General features: G+C 40.3%; 1 protein-coding gene across 3 annotated transcripts in view; it reads left to right on the plus strand.

Annotated features, from left to right (window-relative positions):
• Positions 1-22,774, plus strand: part of PDZRN3 (PDZ domain containing ring finger 3) — a 244,774-nt gene that overhangs the window by 150,064 nt on the left and 71,936 nt on the right. The window contains exon 1 of one of the 3 annotated variants that reach the window (XM_073569692.1): positions 2,444-2,576. The exons of the other annotated variants lie outside the window; for them this stretch is intronic. The gene's annotated coding sequence lies outside the window, so the exon portion shown is untranslated. Of the gene's footprint in view, positions 1-2,443; positions 2,577-22,774 lie in introns of those variants that run through there. 3 annotated transcript variants of the gene reach the window in all.

Here is a 22,774-nt window from a genome sequence, read left to right on the forward strand (position 1 = left end):
ACACAACTTGTCGTGTTTGGAGGAAAAAGAATACTCTGTTGCATCCATCAAACACCATACCTACTGTAAAGCATGGTGGTGGAAACATCATGCTTTGGGGCTGTTTCTCTGCAAAGGGGCCAGGACGACTGATCCGGGTACATGAAAGAATGAATGGGGCCATGTATCGTGAGATTTTGAGTGCAAACCTCCTTCCATCAGCAAGGGCATTGAAGATGAAACGTGGCTGGGTCTTTCAACATGACAATGATCCAAAGCACACCGCCAGGGCAACGAAGGAGTGGCTTCGTAAGAAGCATTTCAAGGTCCTGGAGTGGCCTAGCCAGTCTCCAGATCTCAACCCTATAGAAAACCTTTGGAGGGAGTTGAAAGTCCGTGTTGCCAAGCGAAAAGCCAAAAACATCACTGCTGTAGAGGAGATCTGCATGGAGGAATGGGCCAACATACCAACAACAGTGTGTGGCAACCTTGTGAAGACTTACAGAAACCGTTTGACCTCTGTCATTGCCAACAAAGGATATATCACAAAGTATTGAGATGAAATTTTGTTTCTGACCAAATACTTATTTTCCACCATAATATGCAAATAAAATGAAAAAAAAACAGACAATGTGATTTTCTGGATTTTTTTTTCTCAGTTTGTCTCCCATAGTTGAGGTCTACCTATGATGTAAATTACAGACGCCTCTCATCTTTTTAAGTGGTGGAACTTGCACTATTGCTGACTGACTAAATACTTTTTTTCCCCACTGTATATATACTCACACCAATGGAACAGCTGCTGAAGAACATCTTAAAATCTGCAAGCCTTGACCCTGGGCAACCCAGAAATCTGTGCAGCAGATGGAGCGTCAGTTCTACAAGCTGTCCTGACTATTTGATCTTATACCCAGTATACGTGGTGACAGCTTGCCCGGATATCTGAGCCTATGGGCTTTTCACTTTGAAATCCATTAACCCAATTATGAAGTCCCCCTATTTTTGTGCTTTGGTTTTTATGTCTTCCATTAAATAAAGGATGTGACCTTATCATAGGTGTTAGTATTTCTTTCCCTTTAAGATGAATATCCACCTTTTAAAACCTGGTCATTTGTAGGTCTGACTTGATGTGCTGATTATTTATATAGTATATCTTAATAGTTTTTATAGCTCAGTTTTTCCTAAGATAAATCTCCAAATCTACTGCATAAACATAGAGTTGAATGCTAACACTTTGGCTGCCTGCAGTCACCACTAGGGGGAGATTATGAGTTTACTGTAGACTAATCACTTATCAGCTCCTAAGCTCCCCCTAGTGGTGGATACAAGTAGCAACAATTTTATCAATTAACTCACTGTATATGTAGAGGATTTGGATCAGAAAATGAATAAGAACATATTTATACTTAAAACTGGATATTATCATTAAGAGGGCCATGAAGAGCTATAAATTATTTTAAAAAAAACATTAAAAAATCTATTAATTTTTTATTTCTAATCAAAATTTTTAATAGAATTGGCTTTTTTCTCTTAACCATTTTGTTCCTCCTGTAACGTGGAGTCCAGGAAGGAGCTATAACTTGGCTGCAGAGATATAGAAGTGCACCGCCTTTTTTTTTCCTCCACTCTGTGGCTCCACTTATTCAAGGGTTTGCCCAGGATTACTGCTTGCTTTCAGAAACGGCGCCGCTCCTTACCATGGGTTGTGTCTGGCATCACAACTCGGCTTTATTGTAGTAAATGGTGCTGAGCTGCAGTACCAGACACAACCCATGGGCAGGGGTGGCGCTGTTTCTGAAAGCAAGAAACCTTCATTTTATAATCTTTGACCACTCCTTTAAATGTAACACTTAATGCAATGCTGGATCTATGGAGGAAAAAATCTAGAGGAATCTGGTAAAACCATAACGTACTAATAATTATTTATGTTGCTTATATAGCACAAGTATATTCTGCAGCGCTGTACAGAAGCTGTCATCATTAACATTAATCTCTGTCCCCACAGATCCTGAGAATGGGGGTCCGAAAGACCAACGTTTCATTCACTTGCACAGGTTTATAGGTGTGGTAGTGCATGTGTGACCACTATCCTCTTAGACATTGCACTCAGGGGACTCAAAGATTCTGGTTTTCCGGGTGGGTTTGAGTCCCAGTAGTCGATCGACCAACAATTGTACGTTTTTACCGATCCCTGGGGTCCTTTAAGGAGTCTTGCTACATTTTTAGTCTTATGTAAAAGGAAGACATCCTTCTGTAGGCAAGTGTTTCAGGGTTTTTCCCTCTCATCAGGGCAGAGCAAGTTACTGGTTGGCTGGGCGAGAAGTCCGTGTTTGACCTCTAGGTGGAGCTGTTATTCCTTGTGGGGAGCTCATATGCATACTTTTTTTTTCCCAGGGAGCATTGATTGGTCTTTAAGTCTCCCTACACCAACTTCTTGGCCTTCATGAGGATAAACAATACCCATAAACTATTGACCTCTAGGTGGCGCTGTTAGTCATTTACATACCTTCTTTTCCAGGGAGCACTGCCTGGTCTATAAGTCTCTCTACGCCAGCTTCCAACTCTGCACAGTGAGAAATGTATCCTTTAGACTACAGGTAAAGTAATGGCAAAATTAAAGGGGTTGTTCAGCCTTGGGCTACAAGTCTGCAATCACTCTATGTGACTGCAGACTTGGGAATCCTTGCACTGCGTGCTGTGAGGATTCTCCAGTGCCAGTGCTGGGATCTGTGGGCTCACAAATATGTGATTTGCATACAGGCGGTCACATGTCCACTAGACGTGCACAGTCTTGCTCAGTGCAAGTGTAGTGAGCGAGGTTGGGCACGTCTAGTAGGTATGTGGCCCGAAGCATGCCAATCGCATAGTTGCAGGTACATGACCACCTGCTATCAGAGTCCTGACTACTCACCGTCTGCAGCTACATAGAGTGACTACAGACTTGTACCCTAAGGCCGGATAACCCCTTTAAAGGATTCTTTTTTTTCTTCCCATAGGGATACATTTTGAAATACAGCAATGCCACATCTAGGATGTTATTGCAACATTGTGTCACGCCGGCGTACATCACATGAACGGGTTAAATGACAGCAGCTGCCTATGTCAGACCGACACAATGTCCCGTGTCTGCTGTCTTGTATTGTGCAGAGTCCTCAATAAAAGGACAGGACGGGCACAACCTCCCGCTATATGGGGCCCGTTTAATGGCCTGGATAGCGGAGCTCAACAATAATAATAAGCATCTGATCAATGCACTTACCATAAATGAAGTTTAGATTTGCCGGAAATTACAGGCCGATACGGCGTAAGTGCAGACGCTGCGCCCCACCCCAACAACACGGCGACCAGACGCTGCGCCCCACCCCAACAACACGGCGACCAGGCGCTGCACCCCACCCTAACAACACGGCGACCAGGCGCTGCACCCCACCCCAACAACACGGCGTCCAGGCGCTGCACCCCACCCCAACAACACGGCGACCAGACGCTGCACCCCACCCCAACAACACGGCGACCAGGAGCTGCACCCCACCCCAACAACACGGCGACCAGGAGCTGCAACCCACCCCAACAACACGGCGACCAGACGCTGCACCCCACCCCAACAACACGGCGACCAGGCGCTGCACCCCACCCCAACAACACGGCGACCAGGCGCTGCACCCCACCCCAACAACACGGCGACCAGGAGCTGCAACCCACCCCAACAACACGGCGACCAGACGCTGCACCCCACCCCAACAACACGGCGACCAGGCGCTGCACCCCACCCCAACAACACGGCGACCAGGCGCTGCACCCCACCCCAACAACTCGGCAACATGGCGCTGCACCCCACCCCAACAACACGGCGACCAGACGCTGCACCCCACCCCAACAACACGGCGACCAGGCGCTGTACCCCACCCCAACAACACGGCGACCAGACGCTGCACCCCACCCCAGCAACACGGCGACCAGGCGCTGCAACCCACCCCAACAACACGGCGACCAGGCGCTGCAACCCACCCCAACAACACGGCGACCAGGCGCTGCGCCCCACCCCAACAACACGGCGACCAGGCGCTGCACCCCACCCCAACAACACGGCGACCAGACGCTGCACCCCACCCCAACAACACGGCGACATGGCAGCCCTCATTACCCGTCCTGCATTGTACGAGCAGGGACGTACAAGGAAAAAACATGGATGTAATTCACGGTGCGACATGGAAGGATAATTACACGGATGTGCGGGGGGTATAATTGTGATTCTGTGTTGGACTATTTTCGGCAGTTAAGCGCTTTTTGGCGCAGCGTGGAGGCTAAAGAAATGAATTTATTATCAATATTCTTGATCAAGGCGAGAATCAATGTTTATATCGGGCCGCGCTCAGAAATCGGAGGTTTATATGAATAGCTATAGTTTGGTAAAATCTAAAGCGATTCTGTGTCGTAAGCGGAAAACTGCGGTGACGGAGCAGAGAGTAATGGGAGCGCGCGACCCCGCAACATGGAAAATAAGCTATAAATATAGACGGGGCTGTAAATAATCATCATATACATTTACATTTTGATGTCGTAACCTCACAATACACCTCAGCTGCTGCAGAACCTCAATACACACACCTCAGCTGCTGCAGAACCTCAATACACACCTCCACACCTACAAAACATAATGCACTTTAGCTGCTACAGAACCTCATATTACACACCTCAGCTGCTGCAGAACCTCACAATACACAACTCAGCTGCCGCAGAGCCTCATATTACACACCTCAGCTGCTGCAGATTTTCATATTATACACCTCAGCTGCTGCAGAACCTCATATTACACACCTCAGCTGCTGCAGAGCCTCATATTACACACCTCAACTGCTGCAGAGCCTCATATTACACACCTCAGCTGCTGCAGAATCTCATATTATACAGCTTAGATGCTGCAGAACCTCATAATACACCTCAGCTGCTACAGAACCTCATATTACACACCTCAGCTGATGCAGAACCTCAATACACACCTCAGCTGCTGCAGAACCTCATATTACACACCTCAAATGCCGCAGAGCCTCATATTACACACCTCAGCTGCTGCAGAATCTCATATTATACAGCTTAGATGCTGCAGAACCTCATAATACACCTCAGCTGCTACAGAACCTCATATTACACACCTCAGCTGCTGCAGAACCTCATATTACACACCTCAGCTGCTGCAGAATCTCATATTATACAGCTTAGATGCAGAACATTATTATACATCTCAGCTTTTGCAGATCTCAGCTGCTGCAGAACCTCATACCAACCTCTCGTCAGCTGCAGCGCCATCAGGGCAGACATCCCCCCCTGACAGAGTATTAGTGAGCTGCAGCCTGCCCATGACACAAGTCACATCACTCTCCGGGAACTGCAGCGCTGACATCTCTAGAACGGCGCCTCTGCAGGAAAGAGATATAAACTGATTTTATTTTGTATGGGGTCCTGAATTGATCAGGATGAGCGTGCCCAGCAGTGGACAACCCCTCTAAAAGTTGAGACTATCCCTTTTAAAAGAAATTGCCATTTCCCATTAGAATTGCCGTATCTTAAAACCAAATATTCTTCTCCAGAAGCAGCGCCATTCTGGTCCATCGGCTGCCTTCTGTATTGCAGCTCAGCCCCTTTCACACCAATAGGCCAGCGCTGCAATATCAGACACCACCTATGGTCCAGAGTGGCGCTGTTTCCTTTGCCAGGTACAGATGCTTTTTTTCTAATTACTCAATGAGGATCGGGCGATGTCACATAAGTTACAATGTAATTTCCGGGGATAGAAAGGCAAGGGACCCTTAATACGGCCATTAAAGCCCCTATAATGAAGATTGAAGCTTTAATAATGACAAGTGTTACAAACGTGTATTGAATCATTGGTGGATCGATTAGACGCTTTCCTCCCTCCCGTGCGCCTGAGCCGTAAAAAGCCACGCTCCGCCGTGCAACCGCTGCAATCACGGACTGATAGATGGGGCCGCACTGCGGAAGCAATTGAGTTATTGGATTTGCTGGGTGCCTAAATGAGATTTGTATCGTCTTGGCCATATGTTGTTTGGGGCCAGGAGAAGGCCATTAGTGGGCGAGCGTCAGCCGGGAGATGGCTGCCTGCGATTTCCTATTGTGGATAGTCAATTAAAACTAATCGCTGGGGCCAATGTTAGGAAGAAAGCTCCGTGGTCAGCGGCAGAATCCCAAAGGCCCATTTAAAATAGACTGTAAGTCTCCGGCAAGTGAACGTCTGCACTTGGCCCGCGGCTTTTTGTCCTGTGACAAATGGCTTTTGTGAGACCGCAGCACGGCATATAAAAGCTCAGCGCGCGCAGGCGGACAACAGTGGCCTTGATTTCACGGCTCGGTGCAATGTGGGGCCCGATCACGACCCTATATCGAAGCATTTGTCCTCCCGGTCTAACCTCTTATTGTGCACTTACAATGCGACTTTGTGAAATGCTCTCGTGCCATTTTGTGTACACAGCTCCTATGCAGACCTATGTGTGTCTCAGGATACCCACACTAGGACCCCATATTTCCACCTTTGCAACCTCTTATCGTGCTCTAATGCATTTCAAATGTCTAAATTAAATAAACCAACTTTGGAAATTGGATTAGTTACGTCCCACGCCGTTTTGTGTATACAGCTCCTATGCAGGCCTATGTGACTCTGTGCAGCTCCGTGCCATGTGGGACCTTGTATTTCCACTTTGCTCCTTCTTATCTTGCTCTAATGCATTTCAAATACATGTATACGGTATATATCATATAAAGCCACTTTGCCAATGGTTTTGATTACAGATGTCCCACGCCGTTTAGTGTATACAGCTCCTATGCAGGTCTATGTGTCTCTTGTTACCCACAGTGGGACCATATACTGGTATTTCCACCTTGGCAACATCTTACCATGCTCTAATAAAGCCACTTTGCCAATGGTTTTGATTAGAGATGTCCCACGCCGTTTAGTGTATACAGCTCCTATGCAGGTCTATGTGTCTCTTGTTACCCACAGTGGGACCATATACTGGTATTTCCACCTTGGCAACATCTTACCATCTTAAATCAGCTCTGCAAATAGTTTGGTTTAGATACGTCCCAAGCCGTTTTGTGTATACAGCTCCTATGAAGGCCTATGTATTTCTGTGTAGCTCTGTGCCATGTGGGACCCTATATTTCCACTTTGCACCCTCTTATCTTGCTCTAATGCATTTTACTATATATATAATAAAATAAAGCAACTTTGCAAATTGCTTTGATAAGATACATCCAACGCCGTTTTGTGCATACAGCTCCTATGTAGGCCTAAGCATCGCCATGGTTACAAATTCCAACTCCATGCAACCTCCTTGCGACCCTACATCAAACCGTATGTCCACCCTTGTAACCTCTTAATCTGCTATAATGCATCTGAATGAGAAAAAAAAATGAAGCAACTTTCCAAAATGTCTTGATTTTTGTATACAGCTCCTATGCAGACCGATGTGTCTCAGATGTCACAGGCTGCAGTTATGCATTTGAAGGATGTCTCTACCTTTGCAACCACAACTCTTGCTCCCACGCCGCTTTCTGTATACAGCTCCTAAGCAGTTCTATTGGTATCCATGGTTACAGATAATACAAATAAAAATGTGTTCTATAATTCTACAGCCAACAGTCCCAAATGTGTCAGCACTGTTCTTTTTTTGGGATACATTCCTGGCAAATTCGGACCCGTCCTAGATAAACAGGGGTGATGTATGGAAACCATACCTAAAAGGGGTGGCCCTGGGCAGTTTGGGGGCTGCTTCTGGTCATCTTTTGTTTTAATTATATAATAATCTCTTAATGTCTTTCACATGTATTCCTCCTGGGAAAAAAATATGTTCATCCTGGGCTTCCTGGTTCATGAATAGAATGCCAAAACTTCAGTGAAGACTGACACTCTTAAAGGGACAGCATTAGGAGATAGAGAGACTGTGCAGGGTTATCTCTGCGGACATATAGGCACCATTGGGACTAAGGAAAGGGGCGTAATACAGTAAAGGCTGCGATGAACTGGTGCCAACCAGAGAGTCAGTTCATCGGGGGTCGGTATGAAGTCGCTGGATGAAGGCTTTCTCTTATATCGCCACATAACAGGCTTATTATTCATGTCCCCCCTTCTTTATTGACATACACTGCATTGTATACAGTGCGGCCTTGTACATTGCGCGCAGTGTGTGTACAGTGCCGCTCTGTTCTGCCGCCCCACAATGGGATCCTATATGACAGTGCTTGTATTCAGCGCACAACCAACATGACATCACTGATGATGTCATCAGACTAATTCATTTAGCGCCTCCTTAAAGCACCGTTCACACTGACCTTTCTGGTTCAGAGACCTTCAATGAATCCTGACACAAGAATGCATTTTTGGGGGGGGGGGTTTCTCCTCTTTTTCCAAGAACCTGATATGTTTTTGTTTTTTTTTGCTTTTAATTGTTCCTCTATCTTAGCCATATGTTGACTTTTTTTTGTTTTGTTTTGTTTTGCGGGACTAATTGTAGTTTCTAATGGAGCTGTTAATTTTTACCATATAATGTGCTGAAGAAAAGAAAAAAAAAAGTGTAAATAAATAATATAAAATTGTGTAAATAAACAATAAATATTGTGTAAATAAATAATAAAATTTTTATAAATAAATAATAAAATAATTTTAAGAATAAATGTAAAAAAAAAATCCACTATTGTTTAAGTTTTGTATTTACGTCATTCAATGTAAAGTAAAAAAAAGACCTGGTGACATGATTGATTGTCCAGGTCAGTACAATTTTGACGATACCAAACTTTTTTTTTTTTTCATTTTAGTTGTGAAAAAAATATAAAACATTTTATTTTTGACTTTTTATATTTAGAATCATAGAATCGTAAAGTTGGAAGGGACCTCCTGGTCCATCTGGTCCAACCCCCTGCTCAAAGTAGGATTCGCTAAATCATCCCAGTCAGATGTCTGTCCAGCCTCTGTTTGAAGACTTCCATTGAAGGAGAACTCACCACCTCTCGTGGCAGCCTGTTCCACTCATTGATCACCCTCACTGTCAAAAAGTTTTTTCTAATATCTAATCTGTGTCTCCTCCCATTCAGTTTCATCCCATTGCTTCTAGTCTTTCCTTGTGCAAATGAGAATAAAGTTGATCCTTTTGCAATGTGACAGCCCTTTAGATATTTGTAGACAGCTATTAAGTCTCCTCTCAGTCTTCTCTTTTGCAAACTAAACATTCCCAAATCCTGCAACCTTTCCTCATAAGACAGGGTTTGCAGACCTGTCACCATTCTGGTCGCTCTTTTCTGAACTTGCTCCAGTTTGTTGATGTCTTTTTTGAAATGTGGTGCCCAAAACTGGACACAATATTCCAGGTGAGGTCTGACCAAAGAGGAGTAGAGGGAAATAGTGACTTCACGTGATCTAGACTGTATGCTTCTGTTAATACATCTTAGAATTGCATTTGCCTTTTTTGCTGCTGCATCACACTGTTGACTCATATTCAGTCTGTGATCTATTAGTATACCCAATTCTTTTTCACATGTGCTGTTGCTTAGCCCTATTCCTCCCATTCTGTATATGCTTTTTTCATTTTTATTGCCCAGATGTAGTACTTTGCATTTTTCCCTGTTAAAAACCATTCTGTTAGTTGCTGCCCACTTCTCCAGTTTATTTATATCTTTTTGAATCCTCTCTCTCTCTTCTCTAGTATTAGCTATCCCTCCTAGCTTTGTGTCATCAGCAAATTTAATCAGTTTACCCTCAATTCCTTCATCTAAATCGTTGATAAAGATGTTGAACAATACAGGGCCCAAGACAGAGCCCTGTGGTACTCCACTTGAGACATTCTTCCAACTGGATGTGCAGCCATTTACGACCACTCTTTGGGTCCGATCACTAAGCCAGTTATGAATCCACCTAACAGTTGCCTTGTCCATTCCATACTTAGTCATTTTTTCAATAAGGATTGTATGAGATACTTTGTCAAATGATTTGCTGAAGTCAAGATATACTATATCTACAGCATTTCCTTGATCCACCCAATCAGTGATTCCATCATAGAAGGAAATTAAGTTAGTCTGACATGACTTATTAGTTACAAACCCATGCTGACTCTGTTTAATCACTTCATTCTTATCCAGGTACTGACATACATGTTGTTTAATAATTTGTTCAAAGATCTTTCCTGGTATAGAAGTCAGATTCATCGGCCTATAGTTGCCTGGGTCCACCTTCTTCCCCTTTTTGAAGATAGGAACAACATTTGCTCTTCTCCAGTCTTCTGGGACTTCTCCTGTTCTCCAAGAATTTTGAAAGATTATGGAGAGGGGTTCAAAAATTTCTTCTGCTATCTCCTTCAGTACTGTGGGGTGTAATTCATCTGGACCTGGAGATTTGAATTCATTCAGGTTAACTAAGTGTTTCCTCACTATCTTTCTGTTTATAGATATCCTGGATTCTTCTATTCCCTTAATAGGGCAGTGAAGAACAGTTGATGTTCCATTTCCTTTCTGAGAGAAAACAGATGCAAAATAGGAATGTAAAAGTTCGACCTTCTCAACATCCTGTCTTACCATTTCATCATTGTCATCCTGTAAAAATCTTATAGCATCTTTGACTTTTCTTTTACTTTTGACATATCCCCCAAATCCTTTATTATTGCTTTTGACATCTCTTGCAAGCCTCAATTCATTGTCAGCTTTAGATAATCTGATTTGTGCCCTGCAGGTTCTGCAGACAGCATTATATTCTTCTTTAGATATGCCTCCCTCTTTCCATTTTATAAACATTTTTTTCTTCCTTTTTAGCATGTGCTTAAGTTCTGTGTTCATCCATCCTGGTTTCATTAAATGCTTCCTATTCTTCCCTCTTTTCGGAATTGTTAACAATTGTGCTTTGAGAATTTCATTTTTCAAGATTTCCCATCCTTCCTGGACATTTTTGTCTTTAAGGATATCCAGCCATTGGATCCCTCCAATTCTCTTTCTGAGTCCCTTAAAATCTGCCTTTCTGAAATCTAATCTTGACGTCTGAGTCTTCACAGGTCTTCCTCCGCTAATTATCCAAAATTCTAAAATAGAATGGTCGCTATCTCCTAGGGTCCCAGCCACTTTTACCTCCTCAACCATTTCCTCCCTGTTTATAAGGATTAGATCCAAGGTAGCAGTTCCCCTTGTTTTCTCCCCTACCTTTTTGGAAGATAAAGTTGTCAGCAAGAGAGGATAAGAATTTCCTTGACCTGTTAGTTTTGCCTGAGAGAGATTCCCAACAAATGTCTGGATAGTTGAAATCTCCCATGACAACTATGTCATATTTTTTGGAGAACTTGGCCATTTGATGCATAAAGAGTTCATCCATATCTTCAGCTTGCACAGGCGGCCTGTAGTAAATGCCTACAATGGTGTCCTTTCCATTGTTCTGTCCTTGTATTCTTACCCAAACAGTTTCCACAGAACTCCCAGTCTCTGAAGCTTCAATCTCTGTGCAGATATACGTGTTTCTAACATACAATGCGACACCCCCTCCTCGTTTATCAAGTCTGTTTCTTGCAAATAAGTTGTATCCTTCTAGTCTTGTATTCCAATCATGTGTATTGTCCCACCAAGTTTCAGTGATTCCAATGACATCATATTTCTTTTCCCGTGTTAGTAGTTCCAATTCTCCTTGTTTGTTGCCCATGCTTTGTGCATTAGTATAGAAACATTTTAGTTTGTGATTGGTTTCTCTTTCTCCAATATTTTTATTAATTAGATTCTTTCGTCTTTGTTCTTCCTTTCCACTTCTAATAGCAGAGTTCTCAATAGCATTTGTCAGGTGTATGGCTTTTTCTGGTCTTTTGCTTCCCTTCCCATGTTGTTCTAGTTTAAAGCTCTCCTTACAAGTGTAGCAAGGCGACTTCCAAATACATGCTTTCCAGTCTTCGTAAGGTGCACCCCATCTCTAGCAAGTAGTCCATCGTATAAGTAATTCACTCCGTGATCCAGAAATCCAAAAACCATTTTATAATGGTTTTATTATTTTTTTTATAAATACATGAAAGACAAGTAAGTTGGACGGTGTACTGAACTCTATTGCTGTGACCTGAGGAGCTTCTGTGCTGGGTTTGTACATAATAGTTTATGCTTATCAATAAACAAATTGCAAAGTAAATTGGGTCGCCTCCGCGGGCTTCACCCAGGGCAACGGGGTTACTCGGTACCGGGCCGGTGTCAAGGCGTGAATGTGTCACAGCAGCAGTGACCCGGTCCGTGGCCCTGGGCGCCCAATATCAATGGCGGTGACATTAGTGGGGTTAGAGTTTATATGAATAGTTCGTGACGCCACCCGTGGTGTTTGGCAAGTTAGATGGTAAGCCAACGCTGCATACAGATCCACTGGGACTGATGGTGTGGTGCAGCAGAGATGGTATTGCTCCCCACAGGTGGAGCTGTAGTCCCAGGGCAGTGTAGGTGCAATGGATGAGGAGAGGCGCAGAATGGTATGGCGGCTGGTACCCAGGTGTGGAGGTGGGGGAATAACTGGAGGACACCAGAGTATGCGGTTCCAAAGCTTTACTCACTGTTTGCAGTTCACACAATGGCCTGCCTCCGTACTGTGTTCTCCAGGTCAGGGCTACAGCCAACCTCCAGGCAGGATAGGATTCTCCCTTCCACACTCCGCCAACATGTACCTTACTGAACGACTCCTCTCATGCGCCTTTAGGTGCGAAGCACTCCAGTACTTAGTTACCCTGGAATGCCTCTCTCTAGGTGTTCCTAGTCTTTACTTGTATGACAGACAGCTGTAGCCTGCTTCGGGGACTCCTCTCTGCATCCCGGTTCTCTATTCAGTTACTGTTGTGTCCCAAGTCTATGATGGGAGCAAGGCGTTAGGGGCTCACTACTCCTCCGGTGTCTGTTGCCGGACATAAAGTTTCAATCAACCTCGGGGACCGGGCCCCGGCCTTTGCGCTCTCTGGACTGGAAGGGTTCTCTCTCTTTCTCAACCAGCTTCCCACCGTCCTTCTCTCTCCTTCGTTCCGATCTGTTCTATCTCTCTTATGGAATCTGTAGTCTCCAGTCTACGTCTCTTTCTCCTTCTCTTCCTTCGCTGAGGAGCTCGTTCCACTGAGGCCAGTCCTCAGTCTCTCCTGACTGACTGCCTTCCTCCGCCTTGAGCTCCACTCAGGCTGACCTGCTGTCAGCCTGCTCTCTCTCTAGGACTCACCCGAGACTGACCTTCTGTCAGACTGACCTGAAATCCTACACCTTCCCTCTCTTTTATATCTAACTCCACCCGCCTCCTCAGCACCTCTTGTGTTACGAAGCCAGGGACCACAAAAGGCACCCTATGACCTTTCCAGCATAAAGCATGGATGGGTCCCTGCTGAACTATCCTGTGTGTGGGATGCAGGTGTTGGAATGCGGAAAGGAGTTCCCAGCCTACCTGGATGGTGGGGCACTACACCTTAGGAGAAGGTGCAGTACCTCTGTGGCGACTGAAGCCTCAGGGGCGCCACAAAATCAATACAGGAGAAATCTAAATCAAATCAATAAATCAATACTTGGTCTCCATCAATTCTTCTCTATAAAACTCAATTCTTCTCTGGGTGAGGAAAGAACAAACTCTGCCAGAAAGGTGAGGATGTGGAAGATGGTTTCTTGATTTGTCAATTGATTTTCTTTTGTTCATTTGCCTTGCATTTTGTGTATATATTATAAAGATAGATATTTTTCTTTATGTATTTATTTTTATTTATTTTTTTGCTTGTTTTTAATACAAGACGACTCCTGTCCTAAGACACCTATTATGTTCCTTGAGGAACAGCGGATATAAAAACATGATGTTAACGTATTGCGGTGACAATTGATGTCGCAAAGGGAGTTTTCGTTTGCCCTTATTTGATTTCTCTGTACCCGGTCGAATTTAAAGGTAATATGTCCCAGTTCTGCCCAACCCTTGGCTTCGATCAATGTTCATTTGATGAATACATGGCCCAAGGATAGAGCGGTGGTTGATAAATGGTAATTGTCAGGCGACGTGGCAGATCTTGTCACGAGGCCTATGCTCTTATTCCTGTAAATGACCGGCGACGTTCGTCAACGACCATAGAACTTAATTGTAATTGCCTGCTACCTATTGAACCTGAAAAGATTATCCTGTGGGCAAGAAGAAATGATTTTGCTTTATCACTCCATCTGTCATATGGCTGCTGTTATCAGTTTTCCCTTTCGGACCCCAAAGCTTGAGCCTTAAAGGGACGGGATATTGGGTATCGCAGAATATCATGGCTATTAAGGAAAGAAGGAGGATTCATTTGGCCACTACGAAACTGTGTGTGTTCAGTGCGATGTTAGCAAACAGATGAGTAAAATTATGTACTATAATACTGCTCCTACATACAAGAATATAACTACTGTAATACTGCTCTCTATATACAAGAATATAACTACTATAATACTGCCCCCTATGTACAAGAAAATAACTACTATAATACTGCCCCTATGTACAAGAATATAACTACTATAATACTGCTCTCTATATACAAGAATATAACTAATATAATACTGCTCCTACGTACAAGAATATAACTACTATAATACTGCTCCTACGTACAGGAATATAACTACTATAATACTGACCCCTATGTACAAGAATATAACTACTATAATACTGCTCCTATGTACAAGAATATAACTGCTATAATACTGCTCCTATGTACAAGAATATAACTACAATAATACTGCTCCTACGTACAAGAATATAACTACTATAATATTGCTCCCTATGTACAAGAATATAACTACTATAATACTGCCCCTATGTACAAGAATATAACTACTATAATACTGCTCCTATGTACAAGAATATAACTACAATAATACTGCTCCTACGTACAAGAATATAACTACTATAATATTGCTCCCTATGTACAAGAATATAACTGCTATAATACTGCCCCTATGTACAAGAATATAACTACTATAATACTGCTCCTATGTACAAGAATATAACTACAATAATACTGCTCCTACGTACAAGAATATAACTACTATAATATTGCTCCCTATGTACAAGAATATAACTACTATAATACTGCCCCTATGTACAAGAATATAACTACTATAATACTGCCCCCTATGTACAAGAATATAACTACTATAATACTGCTCCTATGTACAAGAATATAACTACAATAATACTGCTCCTACGTACAAGAATATAACTACTATAATATTGCTCCCTATGTACAAGAATATAACAACTATAATACTGCCCCTATGTACAAGAATATAACTACTATAATACTGCCCCCTATGTACAAGAATATAACTACTATAATACTGCCCCTATGTACAAGAATATAACTACTATAATACTGCCCCCTATGTACAAGAATATAACTACTATAATACTGCCCCTATGTACAAGAATGTAACTACTATAATACTGCCTCCTATGTACAAGAATATAACTACTATAATACTGCCCCCTATGTACAAGAATATAACTACTATAATACTGCTCCTATGTACAAGAATATAACTACTATAATACTGCCCCCTATGTACAAGAATATAACTACTATAATACTGCCCCTATGTACAAGAATATAACTACTATAATACTGCCCCTATGTACAAGAATATAACTACAATAATACTGCCCCTGTGTACAAGAATATAACTACTATAATACTGCCCCCTACGTAAAAGAATATAACTACTATAATACTGCCCCTATGTACAAGAATATAACTACTATAATACTGCTCCTATGTACAAGAATATAACTACTATAATATTGCTCCCCATGTACAAGAATATAACTACTATAATACTGCCCCTATGTACAAGAATATAACTACTATAATACTGCCCCTATGTACAAGAATATAACTACTATAATACTGCCCCTGTGTACAAGAATATAACTACTATAATACTGCTCCTATGTACAAGAATATAACTACTATAATATTGCTCCCTATGTACAAGAATATAACTACTATAATACTGCCCCTATGTACAAGAATATAACTACTATAATACTGCTCCTACGTACAAGAATATAACTACTATAATACTGCCCCTATGTACAAGAATATAACTACTATAATACTGCCCCCTACGTAAAAGAATATAACTACTATAATACAGCCCCTATGTACAAGAATATAACTACTATAATATTGCTCCCTATGTACAAGAATATAACTACTATAATACTGCCCCTATGTACAAGAATATAACTACTATAATACTGCTCCTACATACAAGAATATAACTACTATAATACTGCTCCTATGTACAAGAATATAACTACTATAATATTGCTCCCTATGTACAAGAATATAACTACTATAATACTGCCCCTATGTACAAGAATATAACTACTATAATACTGCCCTCTATGTACAAGAATATAACTACTATAATACTGCCCTCTATGTACAAGAATATAACTACTATAATACTGCCTTCTATGTACAAGAATATAACTACTATAATACTGCCCTCTATGTACAAGAATATAACTACTATAATACTGCCCTCTATGTACAAGAATATAACTACTATAATATTGCTCCCTATGTACAAGAATATAACTACTATAATACTGCCCCTATGTACAAGAATATAACTACTATAATACTGCTCCTATGTACAAGAATATAACTACTATAATACTGCCCCTATGTACAAGAATATAACTACTATAATACTGCCCCTATGTACAAGAATATAACTACAATAATACTGCCCCTGTGTACAAGAATATAACTACTATAATACTGCCCCCTACGTAAAAGAATATAACTACTATAATACTGCCCCTATGTACAAGAATATAACTACTATAATACTGCTCCTATGTACAAGAATATAACTACTATAATATTGCTCCCCATGTACAAGAATATAACTACTATAATACTGCCCCTATGTACAAGAATATAACTACTATAATACTGCCCCTATGTACAAGAATATAACTACTATAATACTGCCCCTGTGTACAAGAATATAACTACTATAATACTGCTCCTATGTACAAGAATATAACTACTATAATATTGCTCCCTATGTACAAGAATATAACTACTATAATACTGCCCCTATGTACAAGAATATAACTACTATAATACTGCTCCTACGTACAAGAATATAACTACTATAATACTGCCCCTATGTACAAGAATATAACTACTATAATACTGCCCCCTACGTAAAAGAATATAACTACTATAATACAGCCCCTATGTACAAGAATATAACTACTATAATATTGCTCCCTATGTACAAGAATATAACTACTATAATACTGCCCCTATGTACAAGAATATAACTACTATAATACTGCTCCTACGTACAAGAATATAACTACTATAATACTGCTCCTATGTACAAGAATATAACTACTATAATATTGCTCCCTATGTACAAGAATATAACTACTATAATACTGCCCCTATGTACAAGAATATAACTACTATAATACTGCCCTCTATGTACAAGAATATAACTACTATAATACTGCCCTCTATGTACAAGAATATAACTACTATAATACTGCCTTCTATGTACAAGAATATAACTACTATAATACTGCCCAATATGTACAAGAATATAACTACTATAATACTGCCCTCTATGTACAAGAATATAACTACTATAATATTGCTCCCTATGTACAAGAATATAACTACTATAATACTGCCCCTATGTACAAGAATATAACTACTATAATACTGCTCCTATGTACAAGAATATAACTACTATAATACTGCCCCTATGTACAAGAATATAACTACTATAATACTGCCTTCTATGTACAAGAATATAACTACTATAATACTGCCCTCTATGTACAAGAATATAACTACTATAATACTGCCCTCTATGTACAAGAATATAACTACTATAATATTGCTCCCTATGTACAAGAATATAACTACTATAATACTGCCCCTATGTACAAGAATATAACTACTATAATACTGCTCCTATGTACAAGAATATAACTACTATAATACTGCCCCTATGTACAAGAATATAACTACTATAATACTGCCCCTATGTACAAGAATATAACTACAATAATACTGCCCCTGTGTACAAGAATATAACTACTATAATACTGCCCCTACGTAAAAGAATATAACTACTATAATACTGCCCCTATGTACAAGAATATAACTACTATAATACTGCTCCTATGTACAAGAATATAACTACTATAATATTGCTCCCCATGTACAAGAATATAACTACTATAATACTGCCCCTATGTACAAGAATATAACTACTATAATACTGCCCCTATGTACAAGAATATAACTACTATAATACTGCCCCTGTGTACAAGAATATAACTACTATAATACTGCTCCTATGTACAAGAATATAACTACTATAATATTGCTCCCTATGTACAAGAATATAACTACTATAATACTGCCCCTATGTACAAGAATATAACTACTATAATACTGCTCCTACGTACAAGAATATAACTACTATAATACTGCCCCTATGTACAAGAATATAACTACTATAATACTGCCCCCTACGTAAAAGAATATAACTACTATAATACAGCCCCTATGTACAAGAATATAACTACTATAATATTGCTCCCTATGTACAAGAATATAACTACTATAATACTGCCCCTATGTACAAGAATATAACTACTATAATACTGCTCCTACGTACAAGAATATAACTACTATAATACTGCTCCTATGTACAAGAATATAACTACTATAATATTGCTCCCTATGTACAAGAATATAACTACTATAATACTGCCCCTATGTACAAGAATATAACTACTATAATACTGCCCTCTATGTACAAGAATATAACTACTATAATACTGCCCTCTATGTACAAGAATATAACTACTATAATACTGCCTTCTATGTACAAGAATATAACTACTATAATACTGCCCAATATGTACAAGAATATAACTACTATAATACTGCCCTCTATGTACAAGAATATAACTACTATAATATTGCTCCCTATGTACAAGAATATAACTACTATAATACTGCCCCTATGTACAAGAATATAACTACTATAATACTGCTCCTATGTACAAGAATATAACTACTATAATACTGCCCCTATGTACAAGAATATAACTACTATAATACTGCCCCCTACGTAAAAGACTATAACTACTAAAATACAGCCCCTATGTACAAGAATATAACTACTATAATACTGCTCCCTATGTACAAGAATATAACTACTATAATACAGCCCCTATGTACAAGAATATAACTACTATAATACTGCTCCCTATGTACAAGAATATAACTACTATAATACAGCCCCTATGTACAAGAATATAACTACTATAATACTGCCCCTATGTACAAGAATATAACTACTATAATACTGCTCCTATGTACAAGAATATAACTACTATAATACAGCCCCTATGTACAAGAATATAACTACTATAATACTGCCCCCTACGTAAAAGAATATAACTACTATAATACTGCTCCCTATGTACAAGAATATAACTACTATAATACTGCCCCTATGTACAAGAATATAACTACTATAATACTGCTCCCTATGTACAAGAATATAACTACTATAATACAGCCCCTATGTACAAGAATATAACTACTATAATACTGCCCCTATGTACAAGAATATAACTACTATAATACTGCCCCCTACGTAAAAGAATATAACTACTAAAATACTGCTCCCTATGTACAAGAATATAACTACTATAATACAGCCCCTATGTACAAGAATATAACTACTATAATACTGCTCCCTATGTACAAGAATATAACTACTATAATACAGCCCCTATGTACAAGAATATAACTACTATAATACAGCCCCTATGTACAAGAATATAACTACTATAATACTGCCCCTATGTACAAGAATATAACTACTATAATACTGCTCCTATGTACAAGAATATAACTACTATAATACAGCCCCTATGTACAAGAATATAACTACTATAATACTGCCTCCTACGTAAAAGAATATAACTACTATAATACTGCTCCCTATGTACAAGAATATAACTACTATAATACTGCCCCTATGTACAAGAATATAACTACTATAATACTGCTCCCTATGTACAAGAATATAACTACTATAATACAGCCCCTATGTACAAGAATATAACTACTATAATACTGCCCCTATGTACAAGAATATAACTACTATAATACTGCCCCCTACGTAAAAGAATATAACTACTAAAATACTGCTCCCTATGTACAAGAATATAACTACTATAATACAGCCCCTATGTACAAGAATATAACTACTATAATACTGCTCCCTATGTACAAGAATATAACTACTATAATACAGCCCCTATGTACAAGAATATAACTACTATAATACAGCCCCTATGTACAAGAATATAACTACTATAATACTGCCCCTATGTACAAGAATATAACTACTATAATACTGCCCCTATGTACAAGAATATAACTACTATAATACTGCCCCTATGTACAAGAATATAACTACTAAAATACTGCTCCCTATGTACAAGAATATAACTACTATAATACAGCCCCTATGTACAAGAATATAACTACTATAATACTGCTCCCTATGTACAAGAATATAACTACTATAATACAGCCCCTATGTACAAGAATATAACTACTATAATACAGCCCCTATGTACAAGAATATAACTACTATAATACTGCCCCTATGTACAAGAATATAACTACTATAATACAGCCCCTATGTACAAGAATATAACTACTATAATACAGCCCCTATGTACAAGAATATAACTACTATAATACAGCCCCTATGTACAAGAATATAACTACTATAATACAGCCCCTATGTACAAGAATATAACTACTATAATACTGCCCCTATGTACAAGAATATAACTACTATAATACTGCTCCTATGTACAAGAATATAACTACTATAATACTGCCCCTATGTACAAGAATATAACTACTATAATACTGTTCACTATATACAAGAATATGAATGAGCGTGGAAAGTTTCCAATGTAGCTGGCATTGCCCTTTCGTTTCTCAATGTTCTTTGTTATGTTTACTTCTGGGACTTGTAGTTCCTAGGCAACTGTTGAACATATTTGTGGCGGCTTTGCTCTGTCTTTCAGGGTTTTCTCCTTGATGGTGGGGAGCTGTCATTCTTCTTCTGTCTCTTCCTAGTACAGATGTTTGGATAGTGGTAACCACAGAGGAATCGGCTCACAACTCTCATGTATTTACGTAACGCCGTGCGAGGGAATATTCACGGATAAGACGTAACTCGCAATTACATTTCAGGTTCCGGGGGGGACGGAGATACGGCGCGATAAACACTCTCATCAATTACACTTATAGACACGTCTGAAATGTTCCCCCGTGCGGACGGCTTTTACTGTAAGATGTTAATAAGCCGCCGTTTTATTGCCGCTTATTTATATCCTGGAGCATGCAAATATAAAATATTTATCGCTTTCGTCCTGAGAGACAAGATTACGGCTTAATGAGATGAGCAGAAGTAAAAAAAAAAATGCATATGGAGGACGGGGGGACAAATTATGCCGCAAAAAACGACATATAGTGAAAGGTGTTTTACAGCGGAGCTGGGATATTTACTATATATGAAAGTTTTCTTACAAATTACTGGAGGACCTGGTGCAGATTGGAGACACATTTCCGCTTTTACTATTCTCCCAGATAAGCAGTGATTCAGTGGAATCAGGGGGCAGGGATTTTTATGGTGGTCCTCTGGAAGCCAGATTGTGGGGCGCTGGAGGCAATGTAATGATTATTTAGTGTCCCTCCATGGCACTGCGGCCATCAGTGTGCGGCTTATGGGGCAACTCTGCCTTTCGCTGTCCTGGTGGCGGTTTAGCTGTCGGTTATGTAGGTGGCGCTGTTATGGGGGTAGTCTGGCTGTCATTGTTATGGTGGTGGTATGGCTTTTACTATTAAGGAGGCACTGAGACTATAATTGTTATGTTGGGGGCATTGTGGCTATAAATATTATGAGGCACTTTGGTTGTTCCTGTTATGGGGGTACTGAAACTATTATTTTATTAGGTGTCAATGTAGCTGTCCTGGTTATGGGAACAATATGGCTTTCACTATTACGGGGTCATTGCAGTCATAATTATTATAAGGGACTTGGTCGCTGTTATGGGGGCACTGTGGCTATAATTAGTTAGGCACTTTGGCCGTGCCTGTTATGGAGGCACTGTGACTAAAATTATGAGGCATTTTGGCCATGCCTGTTATGGAGGCACTGTGACTATAATTATGAGGCACTTTGGCCGTACCTGTTATGGAGGCACTGTGACTAAAATTATGAGGCATTTTGGCCATGCCTGTTATGGAGGCACTGTGACTATAATTATGAGGCACTTTGGCCGAGCCTGTTATGGAGGCACTGTGACTATAATTATGAGGCACTTTGGCCGTGCCTGTTATGGGGGCACTGTGGCTAAAATTATCAGGCACTTTGGCCGTGCCTGTTATAGAGGCACTGTGGCTATAATTATGAGGCACTTTGGCTGTGCCTGTTATGGGGGCACTGTGACTAAAATTATGTGGCACTTTGACTTTGCCTGTTATGGAGGCACTTTGGCTATAATTATGAGGCACTTTGGCTGTGCCTGTTATGGAGGCACTGTGACTAAAATTATGAGGCACTTTGGCCGTGCTTGTTATGGAGGCACTGTGGCTATAATTATGAGGCACTTTGGCCGAGCCTGTTATGGAGGCACTGTGGCTATAATTATGAGGCACTTTGGCTGTGC

This window comes from Dendrobates tinctorius, unplaced genomic scaffold, assembly GCF_039654945.1.
Source record: "Dendrobates tinctorius isolate UK_male_01 unplaced genomic scaffold, ASM3965494v1 ptg000027l, whole genome shotgun sequence".
NCBI lineage: Eukaryota > Metazoa > Chordata > Amphibia > Anura > Dendrobatidae > Dendrobates > Dendrobates tinctorius.